The 19,565-nt window shown below is 43.7% G+C and overlaps 1 protein-coding gene across 1 annotated transcript in view; it reads left to right on the top strand.

Annotated features, from left to right (window-relative positions):
- SLC35B4 (solute carrier family 35 member B4) overlaps positions 1 to 19,565 on the top strand; it is a 534,725-nt gene that overhangs the window by 443,873 nt on the left and 71,287 nt on the right. The gene's annotated exons all lie outside the window — the stretch shown is intronic.

Here is a 19,565-nt window from a genome sequence, read left to right as displayed (position 1 = left end):
GTATAGGTGGTGGTGGTGACATTACGAGGGTGAGACAACTAGGACACATGCTGTTGGTGCATTAGAGGGTACTAAACAAACATTTAAAAAAAAATTGACAGCTTACAAGTCATCATCAAGTGATTTTAATTGTGATAGTTTAAGAAACTGTTTGTCAGTGTGTTTTTAACTGCCATAAAAAACAAGACTGGTAGTTTAGAAGCTATCTGTTAACCAGATGCAGTTATAATTGTTTAATGACAGCTTATAAACTGTTAAACAATTAATCTGATACAAAGCAATTAGCTTTGCAGTCACATAAAGACAGCGAGGGATTGCCAAATAGTATTCATCCCAGGGTGCCAAATGCTTTTGTAAAGCGATGGGTATTGCAAAATGGGACTTGTATATAATTAGAAATTTGTATATAATTTACTGAAAATGTTATGAATCATGCATCTAGTACAGTGCACAATAACAGGTTTTTCTGGACCTGTTTCAGCAACCACTCTGCAGTATAACTGGGTAATATTGCATCCTTGCAAGTTTTCAAATAATTTCTATGTACATATCTTTGTTGTGGGAAAATCCTCCAGTATAACTGTGATAATCTTTGAAAAAGTGTTTATTTTAAGAATTGCATTCCACACCTCGCATAAGTCATTATCAGTATTTGTATGTTTTGATGATTCTGCCTTAACTAGGGGAGGTCTGCTAGAAGGTAGATATTTTATGTTTATAGGTTCATAGGAGGTTACTAGGCTAGTGGCCCTAGAGCCTTTACAAGCCTAGCAATGTTAATCCCAAGTATCCCCATTTGTTCTTTTTGGGTAGTTCACAGAACAAATTTATGAGCAGAGTGGGTCTGTGATCAATACTGGCTACCCCTGTCCATGAGGGATGTGGCCACCCTAGGGATGAATGTGTGGCCTCCCTTCCAATTATCTAGGTTATGTTTGAATAGGGTCAGTGAGGAGCTCTGGTTTACATGAATAGGAAGTCTCTTCGAGAGAAGCGGTAGTCTCTGGAAGACTTGCATCTCTCCAGCATATTCTGTTAATGTCACAAGCTAGGATGAGATCCCTAGAGCAAGTGGCTCTTGTGCCATTTGACTTGCAGATGTGCAGCATTTCCATTAGGGCAGGGTTGGAGAGTGCCCTATAGGCCAAGCACAAGTAATCTCTTAGCAACCTATTAGATGCAGAGTAAACTGACAGGGCTTTCAGCCTGTCCAAGTAGGTCATGGTTTGGAGTTCCTGTATTTTTTTAGTGAGAAATCTCTGAGGCCCCTCCAGCTAGGTGCAGTGTAGGTGCACGTTTTCCAAAGGACACAATGCTACACTTTTTTAATCACTGATGCAGTATTCCTTCCTGTAGGGATATTCTGCCAAGGTTTGTCATACATGCAGCCAGCATACCAAAGCCTGAGCCCTTCCATACTCCATACATCAGAGGTAGATCCTACATGTGAAGCATAAGGTACGTAAGAGCACAAAACCCTCAGGACGACTTTGCCATCAGTCCAAACTCAGCATTTTGTTTTTGGTCTGTAGGTTGTATGCCAAGGTACAGACAAATAAGACTTGGGTAGATTAGTACCCCATTGAGGACCCTTCCTTTTATTTTTTATCTCAGTTTAATGCAGTTACATATAATCTAGAAAGGGGAAATGTGATTGTGGGAAGCAGATTCACCATAAGGACAGATGCAGTAAGTACCTTTTTTGTTTAGGTGCAGAATACAAACAGTGTTCTGTTTGCCAGGTCTTCATTCTCAAGACCCTGCACAATCGTCTTTCTTCTCTCTGCCTGTATCCCAAAAAGCAGCACCTTAAGCTTCTTGCTCAAGGTACCATGACTTCAGAATCTTCCTGCTTGGATGTCCAGCGTTCTTTGAAGAAGTCATCAAAGAAACTGAAATGGGAAACATGCTGTCCAGCCTCTGCTGGACATTTCCATTGTGTCTAATGAGGAGACTGCTGTCTGTCCTGTTCCTACATCCAACTTCTCTATCATGTCCCCATTGGAGGCTGGTATGGGGCAGGCTGTTTGCACATCTGCTGGTGTTGAGTCAACATCTGTCGGACAGGAAGGGGAAACCTCTGCTGGAAGGATTACAGAGACTCTTGTCCTGAAAGAAGTCCCATCCCTTTTAAAAGAGGTATGTCAGTGTAGTAGTTTGTTAGGACAGACGTCCCTGTAAAAAAAGTGGAAAACTGGGCATGTTGTTCTTATTGCTATGCCCCCCCCCCCCCCCCAGAAAGAATGTCAAGACTTTACCCATTGCCTTTTTAAAACCCTGATGGCTTTGAAGCCTCCTCAGGGATTGTCCATTTTTTCTCCTGTTGGTCTTCCTTCTTCCACTCCTTATGAAAGAAATCTAGGGAGACGACTTTTAATGAAGAAGATTTAGATTCTGGGGAAGAATGTTTAGCTTATTCTTCCCAAAGTCATTCACCTCTTGCGGTGTGTACAAATGAAGAGGAGTCTTTCCCTGATTCCCCAGTGGAGGAACTTTTCCTTTTGGCATAATATCCTTAAAATGATGCAGCATTCTAGAAGGGGAAAGCTCTCAGGTGTCTGAGGTGCAGAAGAGATATTCTGATCTTCTTCAGATGTATTCTCCTAGACCAACTGCAGTGTGTTCTTTTCTTGAAGCCATGGTAAACACTTTTAGATCTGCTTCTCAAGCCCCTGAGTCTCACCCTCTTGCTTCTAAAACAACCTACATTTTTTTATAAAGTCCCTGAGGCTCAAAAGTTGCTTTATAAGAATCCCTGTGTCCTTTCTCTCTCAGCTGTAAAAAAAACACTAAGCTTGTTTCACCTAAGGTCTTCCTAACTGATAAAGATAGCAGAACCACGGATTGCCATGGAAAGAAGGTATATACCTCTGCTTCTTTGACATTCAGAGCCATCCCCGTCAAACATATATGACCAGGTATGTGCTTTCTATTCTTTCCAAACTGAGGGAGGTCTTTAGCTAATATGCCTGACTGTGACAACATTTTAGCTCCTTCTTTACATCGGTCTACCTTCCAGGTAGCTAGAAATTCCAATAAGTGTAGCTGTGGTGCAGCTGATGCTTCTTCTAGGGCAGCTGCTTCAAGGTCAGTCATTTAACGGTATTCCTGGCTTCGGCTTCAGTTCCTTCCAGAAGGATGTCAAGGCTAAATTGTTAAAGTCACCTCTGAATACTCAAAATTTCTTTGGTTCTGCGGTTGCAGACCTGTTTAAAGTGTTACAGGATAAGGGCAAGGTTATGAGAGATCTCAAGCAAATATTCCTTTTTCCTGTTCCTCTAAGGCAGGCCCTTTTGTTTATAAACACGAAAGGCATCCCTTAAGGAGTTAAACGGTCCTCTAAAAGAATGTTTCCTAAGAAAACAAGCGACAACTCCAGTGGGCAAAAGTCTTAATTTCCTGACAAACCTGTTTCCATGTGACTACCTTCCTGTTCATCTTGGCCAGGTTCCTCTTTCTCAAAGGTTGTCTTAATCCTTTCCCATTTGACAGAGAATTACAGACAAGTGAGCTCTGTCTATAATTTGAAGGGTTACAAAATGGTGTGGAAGTCCCTTTTCTCCCTTTTCAGATATTCCTCCTCCTCCTCCTTGACAGTTTCTTCATTTTCCTCCACTGATTCATGGTTTTCTGACCCAGGCCACTCGCTATTCAGCCAGTTCCACCTTGCCAGTAGAACACTGGTTTCTATTCAAGGATGTTTCTAGTTCTCAGGAAGGATGGTTCTTGAAGACCTATCTTAAATCTTCCCTTTCTGAACACTTTTCTGAAAGTTCTGTCATTCAAGATGTTAACTGTTCAGACTGTATTTCCAATGCTTTTGCTTCAAGCCTCTGGTTTCTGTAGACTTGAAGTATGGTCATCTCCATATTACTGTTCATTCTGTCTTCATTAAGTTTTTTATGGTTCTCTGTATCTTTCTCCCATTATTAGATGTCCTTCCATTCACTGTTGCAGTATTACTTCACCATTTCGCAACAGTAGGCTTTGGTATACTGGCTGACATCAGGCTTCCACGGCAGACAACTGTACTTCCTCTGCTTTGCCATTTTGCCTTTCTGCAGTCCCAAGGATACTTGCTAAATGTCTAGTTCCTGTCCTACCCTGTTGCTGACCTCATGGCATTCATATTTTTCCTTATCTGGATGACCTCCTCATTCAAGCTGCTTTTCAGCAGGCTCTCCTGCAGGACCCGCAGTTCACAGTGCTCCTCCTTCACAATATGGGCTTCACTTTAAACAAGTCCATTCTGATGCCTTTTCATGATCAGGTTTTCATGGGTTACAGAATTCAAACCCTTACCATGACCGCTTTAATTGCTTCCTCCCAAGGTACTCTCTTTGACAACTTTCTTTCAGTGCATTCTTCCTCTGCAAGAGACATCAAGAAGAGAGGTCTTGAGCCCTGGGGTTCATACTATCCATTATCGCTATGTTTCCCTTTGCCAGACTTCAAAACGAGGAAGTTGTGTGGTATCTGAAGACAGTTTGGCTTCAACACTGTCATACTGTGGACTTCGAGTTCCTCTCTTGCCTTGCCTAAGGAAGGAATTTCTTTGGTGGATCAACTAGATATATCTAACTCTAGGCCTTATTTTTCTATTTTCTCCTCCCATTCAGGAGCTGTGTACAAATGCTTTAGACCTAGATAACCAAAGAAAGTTGGCAAAGCAGATACACAAACTAGTAACGACAAAGAAATGCCTCTGCTGTGGTACGCAATGGTGTCACAGAACACTCAGCAGAAAAAGTAAACGAAAATTTTACTACTGTCATCAAGTGCTTTCTTAATGTAAGACTTCTTCAGAATAACACACTTCTAATACTTTTACAGTATTTATTCAAAATTCAAAGTAATTCATTAAAGCAGAATTTTTACATCACTTCCTGTTACTTTCCCTCTAAAAAAAATTAAAGTGACGGACCAGTGTTTTCTGTTGTATTGCATCTAATTTACCACACATAAATTAAAAAATACAGTTTAAGAATCCTACCTTATCCAAAATACTCAAGAATTTTATATCAAATGTTATATAAATATATACATGTATAACTTCACATGTTTATTAGTAAAGTCCGTTCTCCTAGAAACCTGTCAAATAAGAACCCTATTACAAAACTAGAAACACAGCAAATGACATCATAATCATCCCATGGATCAGTCTTAAAGCTTTGGTGCTCTAATTTTCAGAACTGCAGCTAGGGTGATCTGGTTATTCAGACTTTGTGGAACATTGGCATCGATCTGCAACTGCTAAACCAGTTCCCAGTACTCCAATAATGTCTCCCATTGCCCCACACAGGGGTTAGGATCTACTTTTTCTAATACTCAAAATAAAAATCTACTCTGGACACACCTAAGTGTCTGTAAAGGGCATTGGTTTCAGTCGTTTTCCTGACCTTGTACATATGCTCGTACACTCTATTTTTGAAGGTATGCTCACTTTGCAACACATAATAGGAGAAGCATGCTGAGCAAAAAGTTAAGTACACGACCCTCTTGGTGGAACAACTGAAGTACGTGTTCTACCCTGAAAGTTTCCCCTGTACTGGGAAGAGATGGTTCTCCACAGTGTGCCATATGTGTGCACTGGTGGCAAATAACACATTTGTATGTGCCTTTTAGAACATGGTTGTTGGTGAATACTTTCTCATTGGTCCCTTTTTCAACAAGATTTTTAATATTAAGATCTCTTTTATAGGTGTATAGGATCTATTACCACCCAAAAGAGGAACAAATTTTGATTCATCAGTTGGTTCTTAAGGTAGTCTATATTCCCTCAGAAAAGTATATACGGCAAAGAATTTGAGCAGTTCAGGACAAATCCTCACAAATGGATGTTTTACAAAGAGGTTTTCCTGGACATAGTTCATTGGTGGGATATTACTCAGGTGGATCTGTTTCTTTTCCCTCAGAACAGACAACTCAAGTTCTCCATAGTGCCAAGTTCTTTGGCTTGAAAACTGGATGCTATGTTTCTCGCTTGGAGAGGGATGATCTTGTAGGCATTTCCCCCTTTCTCTGTTGCGAAGCGTCCTTCACAGAATCATATTAGATAGGCTTGAAATCTTGTGGGTGACTCCATTTTGGCCTACACATCATTTGTTTCCGCTTCTCTTTCACTTGGCCAGGGGCAGTTACCTCACAAGCTGGAATGCCTCACACAGGGTGTAAGGACTGTCTCGTTCACCCTCATATTCTCACTCTAAAATTGACTTTCTGGGTGTTAGGGTTTTGATTCCTTTCTAGCACCATTTTTCTAAGGACATGCTTTGGCTTTTACATGAGGCAAGAAAGCTACTACTAGAAAATCTTATGTAGCTGAGTGGAAGAGATTTTCTTCATGGTGTCACAACAATAAGCAGGACTCTTTCTGTGAGAATTTCTGCTGTTCTTTCCTATCTGTGTGACTTGCTCAGCACTGGTTTGTCATATTCTTCTACTAAAGTTCATTTGTCAACCATCATTTGCCACTAGATTTACCACTTTCTTCTAGATGTGAGTTCAAACCATTTCTAAAATGCATCCTTCATATTAGTCCTCCAGCAAAACCCATTCCTCTTCCTTGGGACGTAAACTATATTCTTGAAAACTGACCCAGGCACCCAGCAGCTGTTTCCACTTTGAAATTGTGTACATGGAAAACTGACCTTTTGGTGGCTCTGGCTTCTGCCATAAGAGTCTGAACTTCAGGCTCTTAGCAGTTTCTCCATTTCTAGTTTTACACAGACAAGGGTGTCTCTTAGAACCAGTCCTATTTTTATGCCTAAGGTTGTCAGGTATATGTCTCTGAATCAGACTGTCCATCTTCCCTCCTCCTTTCCTTCTCCACAAAATAACAGTGAGAGGATTCCCCATGCTTTGTATTTGCATGGACGTGTCAGATGCTACCTCGATAGTACTAAAGATATTAAACAATCTGAGAAACTTTTTTGTTTCTTTTCAGGAGAAGAAATTGGGTTTGGCAGTTTTTAAAGAACAACAACGGGATTCTGTTATTCAGTGCTCAACTTCTCTGTCCTTTTTCTCCCTATTTACTATCCCTGCTATGAATAAACAACAGTAGAGCATTTAAAATATTTTAAATCGACTGATCATTTAAAATATTTTAAATCGACTGATCTGAAGTAGGAGATTCATTTGCCTGCAACCTGTGGGTTATGGATCCGATATCGGATCCGAACCGGCATGGTTTTCCAGCTATGGATCCGAGCTCTCAGCTCCTCCCCTCACCCATAATGCCCTGCTCTCCCTACATGACCCCAGATCTAGTTTGCCGTGCTGGTGACCAGATTGGATTTCAGAGCTCTTCAGCTAAATGATTGTTTTTCTCCTTTTACAGTGTCAAATTTAAAAATTTTTAGTTAGTTTTGTGTGAAAGTTGTAGGTTCCCTATCCTTATAGCTTAAAGTTTAAAGTTTTAATAACTTTTATAACTTTTAGTTATCCCTCCCCTCGCTGGTGCGTAGAGTGTGTTTGGGCCTGTGTTTGCTTGGCTAGTTAGCATTTATTATTTTTTAATTTTCAAAAAAAAAAAAAAAAAAGTAGTAGAAGTATCCTTAGGATGTCTGAACCCCCTAAGGCTTTCTTTTCGAGTGCTCGAGTGTGGCCATAAGCTTTCTCCTGCTGATGGCCACACTCGGTGCGTTCGATGCCTTGGGGTTGAACACCTCACTTCTGGATGTTCCATTTGTGCAGGGTTCAACCCCAGGGCATTGAAGGAGCGGAGGTCGAAGCTGGTCCTGGCGGGGCTTTTGCCCCGGACTCGGCTACCGCTCCTTCAGGGATACCGTGTCACGGTTCCTCCTCTCCTGCTCCCTCCTCCACCTGGGACTCAACCTCCTCTAGTGGTTTGGAGGAGAGGGAAGCAAGAAAAAGGACCGGAGGGAGAAGCACCATAAGCGGCGGGCCGAGACCTCTGTTTCGGCCCCGCCTGCCAAGCGGCTTCTCCTCCGGCCTCCTTGTCTGCTGGTTCTCCCCCTCCTCGGCTCCGGTCTCCAGTGTGCTTCTCACCGGGACCTGAGGAGGAGGAGACCCAATCTCCGTCGAGGCTATCGAGGAGGCACTCAAGGCCTACCTCGGTAGCCTCGTCGAGATCTACGTACAGTTTATCTGACGCTGATCTGGACCGGATGATGAGAAGGTTCATCCAGGCCCAGATGCAGATGGGAGTGCTCCTGCCTCCCCCCCCCTCTGGGGGGGAGCTCGACCCCTTTCTTTAAACCTATAGCTCCTTCTCCGACCCGCTACCCGGGTTCGGAGCGGTTGGAGCCGAGCAGCTTCGGAGCCGGGGGTGGGTCGGCGCTGATAGTACTGGGTACTTCGGATCCGACCCTGCCCTCGAGTGCTTCGGATCCGACCTCGGAGCCTGGATCCGAGCTTCGGATCCGGGGGGATCAGTGCTCCTTCGGCACCGTCGGTGTCGGAGCGCACTGCCCCCTCGGATCCGAGTGCTTCGGTGCCGGCTCCGATCCACTCTTCGGATCCGAGGGGGAGCCGATTATCGGATCCTTTGGTCGAGGTTGGCTCCCCCTCGGCTTTTGATGTAGTGGAGAGGGCCCTGTTGAGGGTTTCCGGACCCCCGGCACTTGCTTCGGCTCCGTCCCGCGCTCCATCTGCACTGGGCCAGGCTTCCACCATCCGGCCACTGGGACAGCCCGCTCCTTTGCCCCAAGTTGTTCCTTTGGAACATGACACCACTTGCGAGGGGTCCTCGGACAGCCCCCCTGAGGATGCACCTCGCAAGCATACGTGTAAAAGGAGGCACATAGACTCCCCCGAGTCTCTCACAGAAGACACGGATTTGGAGGAAGGGGAAGGCTCCCCAAGATCACCCCCCGAGGATGTCTCCTTTGGAGACATCATGGAAATGCTTCGCATGGGGGGGGGGGTGGTCTGCCCCCAAGTCTTCCTCGGACGAGTCCATGTTCTTGGAGGCATTTGAAGTGGGCCCGTCTACCTCTTGGGTGTCCCCTCCTGCCGACCCCCTGGTGGACCTGATTACCACCAGGGCGTGGAAGGAACCGGACACCGTGGAGCCAATCCCAAAAAGGCCAGACCGCATCCTTAGTCCCCTGGCTGACCGTGCCCACTGGAGCAAGGGGCCTCCGGTAGATGCCATGTTGACGGCGGCAGCCACCAAGAGGGAACTTGCTCAGGAGAGTCCCTCAGTCCATCCCCCGAGCAAGGAGTCTCGGATGATGGACCGCTTGGGGAAGCAAATGTTTAGTTCAGCGACCTTTTCAGTGAGGGCGCTGAACTACTTAGCACATGTGATTAGGATGCAGCGCGATCTTATCAAGGAATACGCTGCATCCCCCCCAGAGTCCATGTCGGAGGAGGACAAACTGTTGCACTCCACCCGTATGGCCACTCTCAGGTCCGTGACTAATACCTCTATGCGGTTACTGTCCCATGCTACGGAGGGAGCCGCTAGAGCCGCAGGAGTAGGCCTAGTTACTAGACGACAGGCCTGGCTCCGCCATTGTGATTTCACGGAGCCCTTCAAGGCGTCATTCGCAAATGCTCCCTTTGATGGTTCTGCCCTTTTTGGCAAAACTGTTCGCGATACTTTGACCCAGAGCGAGAAGGACGGGAAGACGCTGTCTGCTGTCGGAATCCGCTTCTCTGTGCCCCAGAGATCCTATTCTAGGAACCAAAAGGGCCAAAAGAAGATGTGGTTCCGGAAGTCGCAGCAGTCCCAACCCGCTCCGGACAACCAGTCCTTCCGTGGCAGAGGAGGACAGGGAGGACGCCGCCCTAGGGGCAGAGGGGCTCCCAGGAACTTCGGGTCCAGAGAACCTTTCTCTGAACGGCCTGCGCAGAGTGGAGCAGTCGGGGGGCGTTTCTCGGAGCACCTAGTGGCATGGGAGTCCATAACATCAGACCGCTGGGTCCTCCGCATCATATCCAGAGGATACCTCATTCCGTTTCATCACACCCCAAAATTAAAGTCCCTCCCCGACGTTCCACCCGGTCAGTGGGAGGCCGCTTTGGCAGAAATTGGCTATCTGCTGAAGAAAAGAGCCATCCAGCCCGTCCCCCCAGACCAGATCGGATCAGGGTTCTACTCCAGGTTCTTTTTAGTGCCAAAAGACGGGGACCTAAGACCAATTTTAGACCTGTCACTCTTAAACCTGGCAGTTCCCAAGGAGAAGTTCAATGGTTACCTTGCAGTCCATTCTCCCCCTTCTGGGAGAAAATCATTGGATGTGCTCTATAGACCTCAAGGATGCATACTACCACATTCTAATGGACAGACGCTCCAGGAGGTTTCTTCGCTTCCGGCTGGGAGCCAGTCACTACCAATTCAGGGTCCTTCCCTTTGGTCTCACTACAGCCCCCAGGGTGTTCACCAAAGTATTAGCAGTGGTAGCGGCCCACCTGAGGCTTCAGGGGGTACAGGTCTTCCCATACCTGGACGACTGGCTCCTTACCGCCCCAACAAGGCATCTACTGTTATTGGCGTGAGACTCCTTTCTCCATCTAGCTCCCCACCTGGGCATCACGATAAATGCAGAAAAATCCAACCTAGCCCCTATGCAGCTCATAGATTTTATAGGGACCAGGTTAGACACGAGACAGTTGAGAGCCTTCCTCACGGCGGACAGAGTTCAGAATCTACAGCTCCAGGTGCGGGCCATCCTCCACTCCAGCTCAGTTCCGACGGAATTGGTCCTGAGGGCTCTAGGGTCCATGGCAGCAGCGATAGCTCTTCTACCTCTCGCCAGGCTCAATATGCGGGTCCTTCAATGGACACTACTAGTTCAGTGGTCTTATCTTGCTCTCCCTATGCATCATCCTATTGCGATCAGCAAGGCTTGCAAGCGGTCCCTCTTATGGTGGCTCAACTCCCAAGATCTCCACAGAGGCCGCAACTTTTGTGCTTCTCCCCCTCTCGCCACGGTGACCACGGACGCCTCCCGCCTTGGGTGGGGGGGGCATTTTGCAGGCCGGACGGTCCAAGGCACGTGGAACGATTCAGAGACCTTTCTGCATATCAATGTTCTAGAGATGAGAGCAGTGCTCTTAGCGTTGCAAGCACTTCAGGCCTTTCTTCCCTTGGGAACTATTGTGATTCAGTCGGACAACATGTCTGTCGTCTGGTACATCAACAAACAGGGGGGAACCAGGTCTTACCCTCTTTGTCGAGAAGCCATGAGAGTGTGGGAATGGGCAATCTCCACCAACCGCTTTCTCATCGCAACGCATATTCCGGGTCGGTCCAACATCCTTGCGGACAAGCTCAGTCGCACCATTCTCTCCCCTTACAAGTGGTCTCTCAATGCTCAAGTAGCGAGATGCATCTTCGCACGGTGGGGAACTCCTTGTTGCGATCTTTTTGCGTCTCCCTCAAACACCAAGTGCGACAGTTTTTTCGCTCTAATACCTCCGACCAGAGATACCCCAAGAGACGCTCTGGTGCATGCTTGGCCCCCCGGTCTTCTTTACGCTTACCCTCCTTTGCCTCTGATGCTCCAAGTTCTTCAGAAAGCCTCCCGGTTGGGGTGCAGAATGATTCTCATTGCCCCATTCTGGCCTCGACAGATCTGGTTCCCTTTCCTAAGGTCTCACTCAGTGAATCCACCTTGGATTCTAGATCCCATTCCGGATCTGATATCTCACCCGTCCCATCTACCAACCCCGAATCTGGACAACCTGAAGCTAACTGCTTGGCTGCTCCAGTTCCACTCCTGATCAGGACTCCCGGTATTTTGTCTCCCGTTAAGGCCATCCTGGTAGCGGCTCATAAACCATCTACCAGGAAAGTTTACCGCAGCAAGTGGAAATGGTTCTCCATTTCGGCGGAGCGGCAAGGTCTAGACCCCTTCACAGTTCCCCTTCCTCTGGTGCTTGACTTCCTAACCACTCTTTTTAATGATGGTGCCAGCAGTTCCACGGTCAAAGTACAACTTGCGGCAATTTCTCACTATCATACTGGTCATGACTCCAGTCCACTGATGTCTGCCAAATTGTGTAAAATCTTCCTGAAAGGTACTTTTCTTCTTAGGCCCCCTGTAAAGCAAGCGGTTCCTCCATGGGACCTTTCTTTGGTTCTTCAGGCCTTGACCGCTCCCCCCTTCGAACCTGCAGCCACTGTAGATCTGAAATTTTTATCTCTCAAGACAGCCTTTTTAGTGGCCATTACTTCGGCCAAGAGAGTTTCGAACTTCAAGCCTTGTCCATCAAGCCTCCTTACTTGGTCTTTCATCCGGACCGTGTATTCCTCAGGACCAACCCGTCCTTTCTTCCTAAGGTAGCTTCTGAAGCTAATATTAATCAATCCATTAACCTCCCTGTTTTCTTCCCTAAATATCAAAACAAGGGTGAATACAAGCTACATTCCTTAGATGTTCACAGGCAACTTCGTTTTTATCTGAACAGGACAGCTGGTCATAGGCAATCCGACCAGTTGTTTATTTCCTTTGCTAAATTCAGTTTGGGTAAAGCAATTTCCAAAGTCTCCTTATCACGCTGGATTTCACAATGCATCTTATTGGCTTATCAAGCTTCTGGGAGGCCCGCACCTGAGGGAGTACATGCCCATTCAACCCGGTCAGTTTCTACCTCAGCAGCCTTTAAAGCTAGGATTCCTCTGGATGATATTTGTTCAGCAGCCACTTGGGCTTCATCCCATACCTTTATTTCCCACTACAAGTTGGATATTACATCTAGAGGTAGAGCATCCTTTGGCTCATGGTGCTCCGAATATCCTTCCATGACGGCCCAAGATTCAGGTAGCTGGGGACTCTGTCCCACAGGTTGCAGACAAATGAATCTCCTACTTCAGATTTAGAAGTTATGTACTTACCATAACGTTCCATCTGAGTAGGTGTATTCATTTGTCTGCAACCATCCCGCCCTCCTATCCCCCTGGCCTTGTCAGTTTCCTGCATAGTACGTGTTACCCTTTCTAGGGTATGTTGATTTATGGCAAACTCTATCTGAGGTCATGTAGGGAGAGCAGGGCATTATGGGTGAGGGGAGGAGCTGGAAAACCATGCCGGTTCGGATCCGATATCGGATCCATAACCCACAGGTTGCAGACAAATGAATACACCTACTCAGATGGAACGTTATGGTAAGTACATAACTTCTAATTTCTGTCCACTAGAACAGCACCTTACTGTACTGTGGTGGTTTCACTTTCAAAAAGCTTGCATTAGTCTCCAATTCAGTTGTATCATAAAGGCCACTGAATATAGGTAGTTTTTTGGCCAGTTCCCTCCCCAAACTGACATCACCATGACTGTCATAAAAACCCACCCATGCTGTGATGTCAGAGCACCCTGGTCCTTCCCCTACCCATACAGAAAGTAAAGGCTAGAACAAGGAAACAGAACATGAGTCAAGTCTCCTACTGTGAGCTGTCAATCACAGCAGGTAACAGCTCAAATTACTCTTGGCACTTTGACAGCTAGGGAAGTTAGGTGTGAAGGGAGATGGGAGATGACTCAAAGTAGTACAATTCAGGCTTCACAAAAGACTGCAGTTTAGCCATTCTAAAAGAAGCAGTAGTAAAAAGCACTTTGAAAGTCTGTTCTGTGGCATTTGCAATGTTTGCCTTTTAAGTAGTCATTGAACGGCATGAAATGTTACTTAAAATTAACTGACTGAAAGATAGCAGTGTATGCATGTAACAGTGACAGCAGCTTTAGGAAGAAAGAGGCCTGTGTGATGTAATTAATTTACAGACAGGCACTGCATTGTGGGATACCAATACCTAGAGGCTATCAGAATTACTTGAAGATGTCAGACTCAGAAATTACATATAAAAATATTTAACCTGTAGATAGACCCAGAGTGGTGTTAAATGTAGGAAACACCAAACCATGATGAGATAAATATGTTTTTTGAGTCTGTGGATGCGGTTTTCCTTTAAGCAAACTATTTCTTTACCTCCTTTTATTCCTCCTCCTCTGCTGCTTCTGTTCTTCTGGGGCAATTCCGTTTTGAGGGTTTTGCTTTCATATGTCACTTATGCACCTCACACTTTAGATGTACGACATGCATCTAAAGTACAGCAAATGGAAGGGTCCAGGCTTTGTTATCATGGTCAAATATACAGCTACCCTTCGTAGGATATCCCTATAGTAAGAAATATTGACATCTACTGTTATTGTTAGTTCTTAAACAAATGTACTTTAACAGCAGACTACTTTAGTCCTGCACCATAGGTTTGTATGTGTTACATCCTCTTAGAGCAGGAGTGTCCAGCCCGCGGGCCACATGCGGCCCTCAGAGCTCTTCCATGCGGCCCGCGACCCTTAAATTTAAATTGAATTTTAATTTAACTTTTTTCCGTGTGTTTACACGTCTGCGTACTTTTGCTGTTCTGCGCATGCGCCAACTTTCTTTTTTTCACGTTTTTTTCATACCAGCGTCTTTCCGCTGGTATGCGCATGTGCGAAAACACCGTTCGGTCATTTTTTATATTTCTGGTAAAGCTGAAGGAAGGAGCGAGATCGTGGAGAGAGGATTTATTTTATTTTGTACACACTGACTACACTACAACATAGCAAAAGGTAAGCTAAGTATTTTGACACCGTGTCTGCTCCCTTTATACTACTACTACTGCACCTACTACTGTGGTGGGAACATCTTGTAATCAACTTTAGAGGACAAAGTGACTTCAGTGATTTGACTTTTTCAACCAAAACCGTTTCACTTGCAGCGGTAGCACTTTAATTGTACTGTTCCATTAAGAAGTCAAGTATACAAAAGATAGTTTTATTGGTTGTAGTGCGATATAGAAGTTGTCTTCCTTCGGATGGGGAAATTAGATTTTGAAAATTGTCATTTTAATTTTTTGTTAGTTTGAACAGGAGGATTGCCTCTGAACGAGTGAACTGGAAAATGTGGTAAACCTATTGTCCACGATGGTGTTTCTAGTTCAGGCCAATATACATTTGTGTTGTGTACTGGTTATTTTGATATATATGTCAATGTACTATTTTGAGTTTGTGCAACATACGGTATATTAAACATGGCTACACTAGATTGTTGTATCCTGTTATGCTTGTACTTTTGCGTATAAAACAAAATTGTTATAGCCCGTATTGTGAAACTGTCAGGATTGGATTTAGTAAAAAGTGTAAATATAATAGGATCCATTTTTCTTTGTACTTGGACTTTTAATTAGGTTTATTGTGTATGTATCTGTACCTGCAAGAAGGTATTACAGGTATTGGGGTAGAGATTAAGAGTGGTAACATGGTCGTAATGAACGGAGTTTGTAGTTTGGCAGGTGGTGCTTGAGGGGGTGTTACACTGTGGTGAAGTGGATTGAGATAAGATGTGATGTGAGTAATGAGTGTTGGTAGAAGTAGCAAAACAGTGTGAAGGAGTGCCATTTTGATTGTTGGAAAGGTGATGATGGTAGTGTGTGTGAAGCAATAGTGACTTGGTGTATTAAGTTAAGCGTGACGTGTAGGAGGAAAGGTTAAGGTCAAGTAATCTGAGAAGGGAAGAGGAGGATGACGGAGAGAGGAAAACGTGCTGTAGGTTGTATTGGTAGTAGCAGAATAGGCTTATGGTAGAAATTTAGGTACGAGCCAAAGTCATTAGTAGGTGTTTACTATAGTGATATAGTCTATGTGTGAGTGGATTGGGGGAGATGCAAGAGAAATTAGGAAAGAGTAGCTGCTTGAAAATATTAGGAAACAAAAAGAGAACAGCAAGTGATATGTGGGAGTAAATAGAATGGGTTTTGCAGTAGAATAAGCTAATTGAATAGTAAATAGGTGGTGTCTGATAGGTTGTTGTGGAAGGGGTAGTAGAGCTTAGTAAGTACAAAAGTAAAGTAGCAGAGACTGGGAGGGAATATTAGGTAAGGTAGGACAGTAGAGTGATCCCAAGCATAACAAGGTTGAACGGGGAGGGCTAACAGCACGAGGTCAGTAGTTAACTCAGAAAACAATCTAAACGTGAATAGAAGTGGACAAGTCACTATGAAGCTAGTACAGGGAAAGTGTTAAGAGATACAGGAGAATGTAGATTATTGCTTAGTTAGAGGGGAAAACTCATGCATCAGCCTGAAGCTGAGGCCAGTATTTAGTGGCAAAAGACTTATGTGGGGATAGTTACTGCAAAACAAGGGATTACTAAAATATCTCAAGCTACACAGTTTAAATATGAGTGAGACAGAGAGAGAGAGATTAGTAAAGGTACAAGAAGGTGGTTTGTATTGCACAAGATTCCAGCAGCAGTGCACCATAGCACTGTATATTGTTTGTATTAATTTAGCTCCCATATCTTGTTAAGCACAGGGACATTTCAGTTCTATTATTTTCAAAAGTCTACACCTACAATGCTTTGCTTTGCCTTTGAAAGACTTTTTGAGTCCTTGTGGAGTTGAAGTTTGTGAAGTATCGGTGTCACTAGAACTGTGTTCTCTCTGTGCTTCACTCTCAGCTCAGAAGAGCAAATATGGAAGCTATACCTCACAGGCAGTGAAGTACCTTATTATTAGAATGAGATATTGAATTGTAGGGCAAATATTATGCATTTATTAATTTATTTATTGTTCAAATTCACCTACAATACAGCCAGTGGGCCGACTTTGTATTAGTCTGCATAAACCTGGGGTCCTTTGTTCTTCAGTTTATGTGAGAGACCTTTTTTTTTTTTTTTTGGGTCCTCACTTGCCGTTTGCCCCCAGACCATTTCTGTTGACTCAATGCGGCCCTTGCAACTGAAAAGGTTGGACACCCTAGTCTTAGAGGAATGTAAGTCCTCCAGAGTGTTGATAGAGCTATAGTGGAGGAACTACCACATCATCCTGTTTGACCACCCTTGAAGTATGCTTATTGATGTATATTGAGTCACCTCCACCTTCAGCCCTTGTGGTCTGAAAGTGTGGAAGGCACTGAAATTTTGCACTGTTGGGGTACGCTGTCACTTTAAACAATGTCTCTGCTTCTTTTATGAAAGGGAAACAGTGTATTCCAGTAATGAAACATACCCCTTTCAAATGGTCAGGAAACTGCATTGTTTTCTACTGTGATAACTTCAGACAGTGCCTGGTGTACTTATGGCTATATGTGTCAGGTGAATAGCTACCACATCAGCTTTCTTCAGTAATGTCTGCAGGGCTGCCATTAGGTTATTTACTTGTACATTTTGTAGCATTATAAACTGCATGTCAAATCTAAGGGTAGAGTAGGCTTAGGCTTTACTATTGCAGGGAATGTTAGAGAATTTTCTTATGATTCCTATATACTTACAACATTGTAATCACAGTTGCATATATTGAAACCCCAACAGTGATGTTTATGTGTACAAATTACAGTTAAATGATAACTCACCATGGTTAATAGATGTACAAATAATAAAATTACTGGAGGACAAACTCACTTCTGCCCAGGTACTGTCTACATATTGGGTGTGGTAGCCACTGCACATACATATGGATCCCTATCACCATATAATCGAGCTTCTGAAAACTTGAAGCTTTTGAATGGAAACTGTGGTACAGTGAAGATCGGGAAATTTACCATTTTCTTCACTGTAGTGCTATCCCGGAGTTGGTATATATAATTTACATGGGGTGTTGGGGGCACAGGTGGGCTTGTCTCCCTGCATAAACATAAAGTAGATTTGTTTCGAGTTTTCTTAAACTCGATCATATGGTCTCTTCTGTATGAATTTCAGGTTTCTGAAAACTCAATCATCTGACAGAGATTCATCTATAGATATATATATGGGTCTACTGCTTTTGGTCGAATTACATTTGGTCGAAAATGATTTCAGGCAGCCCACTTCACCAAAAATGCATTTCACTGAAAACCCATTTGGTCGAAAATGGGATATAGCCCCTGCCCCACTGCAGTGCGACCCTGTAGTGAGAATATAAAGTAAGGGGGTTGTGGGGGCACAGCCCCCCACATTGAGGGGTGTGGAGGGCCTAGCCCACCAAATAATTGCAATGTATGCACTATTATATACATGTGTATCCATTGAAAATACATTGAAACATATAACGTCAATAAAAACTAGTTGCAAAATGTGGAGGGCTTTGCCCCCACACCCTCCAATGCGGGGGTCTGTGCCCCCCACATACCCCCTTACTATATAAGGGTCGCACTGCAGTGGGGCAGGGGCTATATCCCATTTTCGACCAAATGAGCTTTCAATCAAATGAGCTTTCAGTGAAGTGGGCTGCCTGAAATCATTGTCGACCAAATGTAATTCGACCAAAAGCAGTAGACCCATGTATATATATATATATATATATATATATATATATATATATATATATATATATATATATATATATATATGCCGAAAGTGCAGAGTGTCAAATGGGTAAAGGGAAATCTCTGTAAGGGGAGATTTACGTGTACCTCAATGTAGTCCGGTCTCGGAGTTTGTATGTTTAAGGAGGGGGGGGTGTGGGGGGTGCAGGGGGGCTTGCCCCCTCCCCCCTGCCTACACCCTTTAGTTTTTTTTTTGTTTTTTTTTTTTTATCGGCATTCGAAAATTAGATAGTCTAATCATGTCAGTTTGACATTTAGTGATTCAGACTATTCAATTTTCAAAATGCTGATATACATATATATATATCTATATATATCTATATATATATCTATATATATATATATATATATATATATATATATATATATATATATACATACACATATATATATATATGTGTGTGTGTGTATGTGTGTGTATATATATATATATATATATATATATATATATATATATATATATATATATATATGTCTTTTACAGCCTACTTGCCTTTTTAGGGCTGATGAGTCTAAATCACCCCCCCCCCCCAAAAAAAAAAAGTTTATTAACATATGGTGCTGTCTTCATGCATGGTGCACAAAAATATAGTTCTTCAGAAGCTGACCTTCAAAGAATTTTTCTAATCCCTTTATGTTATTTCTGGCCAACATATTCAGTCTGGCCCAGATTTGGGGACTACATTTTTTATGTTTTAAGAAAAAAAAGCCACTATTTAAAACAAATTTGTGTCTAAAATTAGAAGTTATGTACTCACCATAACTAGGCATTTGTGTTGTCTGTTTGTTTTCATTCTTTCTCAGCAAATGGGTTCGGCTCTGACTCTGCCACATACTAGACTTTGGATCCAATTCTCGATAGCCTGTCTGTACCCATAATGCCCTTGTCCATCCTCAATACTTCAGATCAAGTTTGTTTCCATAAAATCCCTATAAATTAGATGGAGAAAGGGACAGCTGAAATTATGGGGCTCAAACCCAGAACTGTCAGTTCCAAAAAAAATAATCCAACAGGTTCCTTCAAAAGATTTAAGGATGGGGGAGGGATGGAAGGGAAATTGAAGAATGAAAACTAACAACACAGATGTCTAGTTATGGTGAGTGCATAACTTTTAAATCTGATGTTGTCCTTTTCATTCATCAACTGAGACAGAGTTTCCAGCTACTTTAATCTTGGATGGTCCTCTTGGAAGGATATTCCAGAGAACCGCTGAATCAAAGGCAGTCCTATTTATGGATATTAGATCCAATTTGTAGTAAGTAACAAAGGTGTGAGCATTGTACCATGTGGCTGCTGCACAAATATCA

This window comes from Protopterus annectens, chromosome 11.part0 (genome assembly GCF_019279795.1).
Source record: "Protopterus annectens isolate FY-2018-M chromosome 11.part0, PAN1.0, whole genome shotgun sequence".
Classification (NCBI taxonomy): Eukaryota; Metazoa; Chordata; order Ceratodontiformes; family Protopteridae; genus Protopterus; species Protopterus annectens.
The sequence above is the reverse complement of the archived record's forward strand: the minus strand, read 5'-3'. Positions and strand labels throughout refer to the sequence as shown.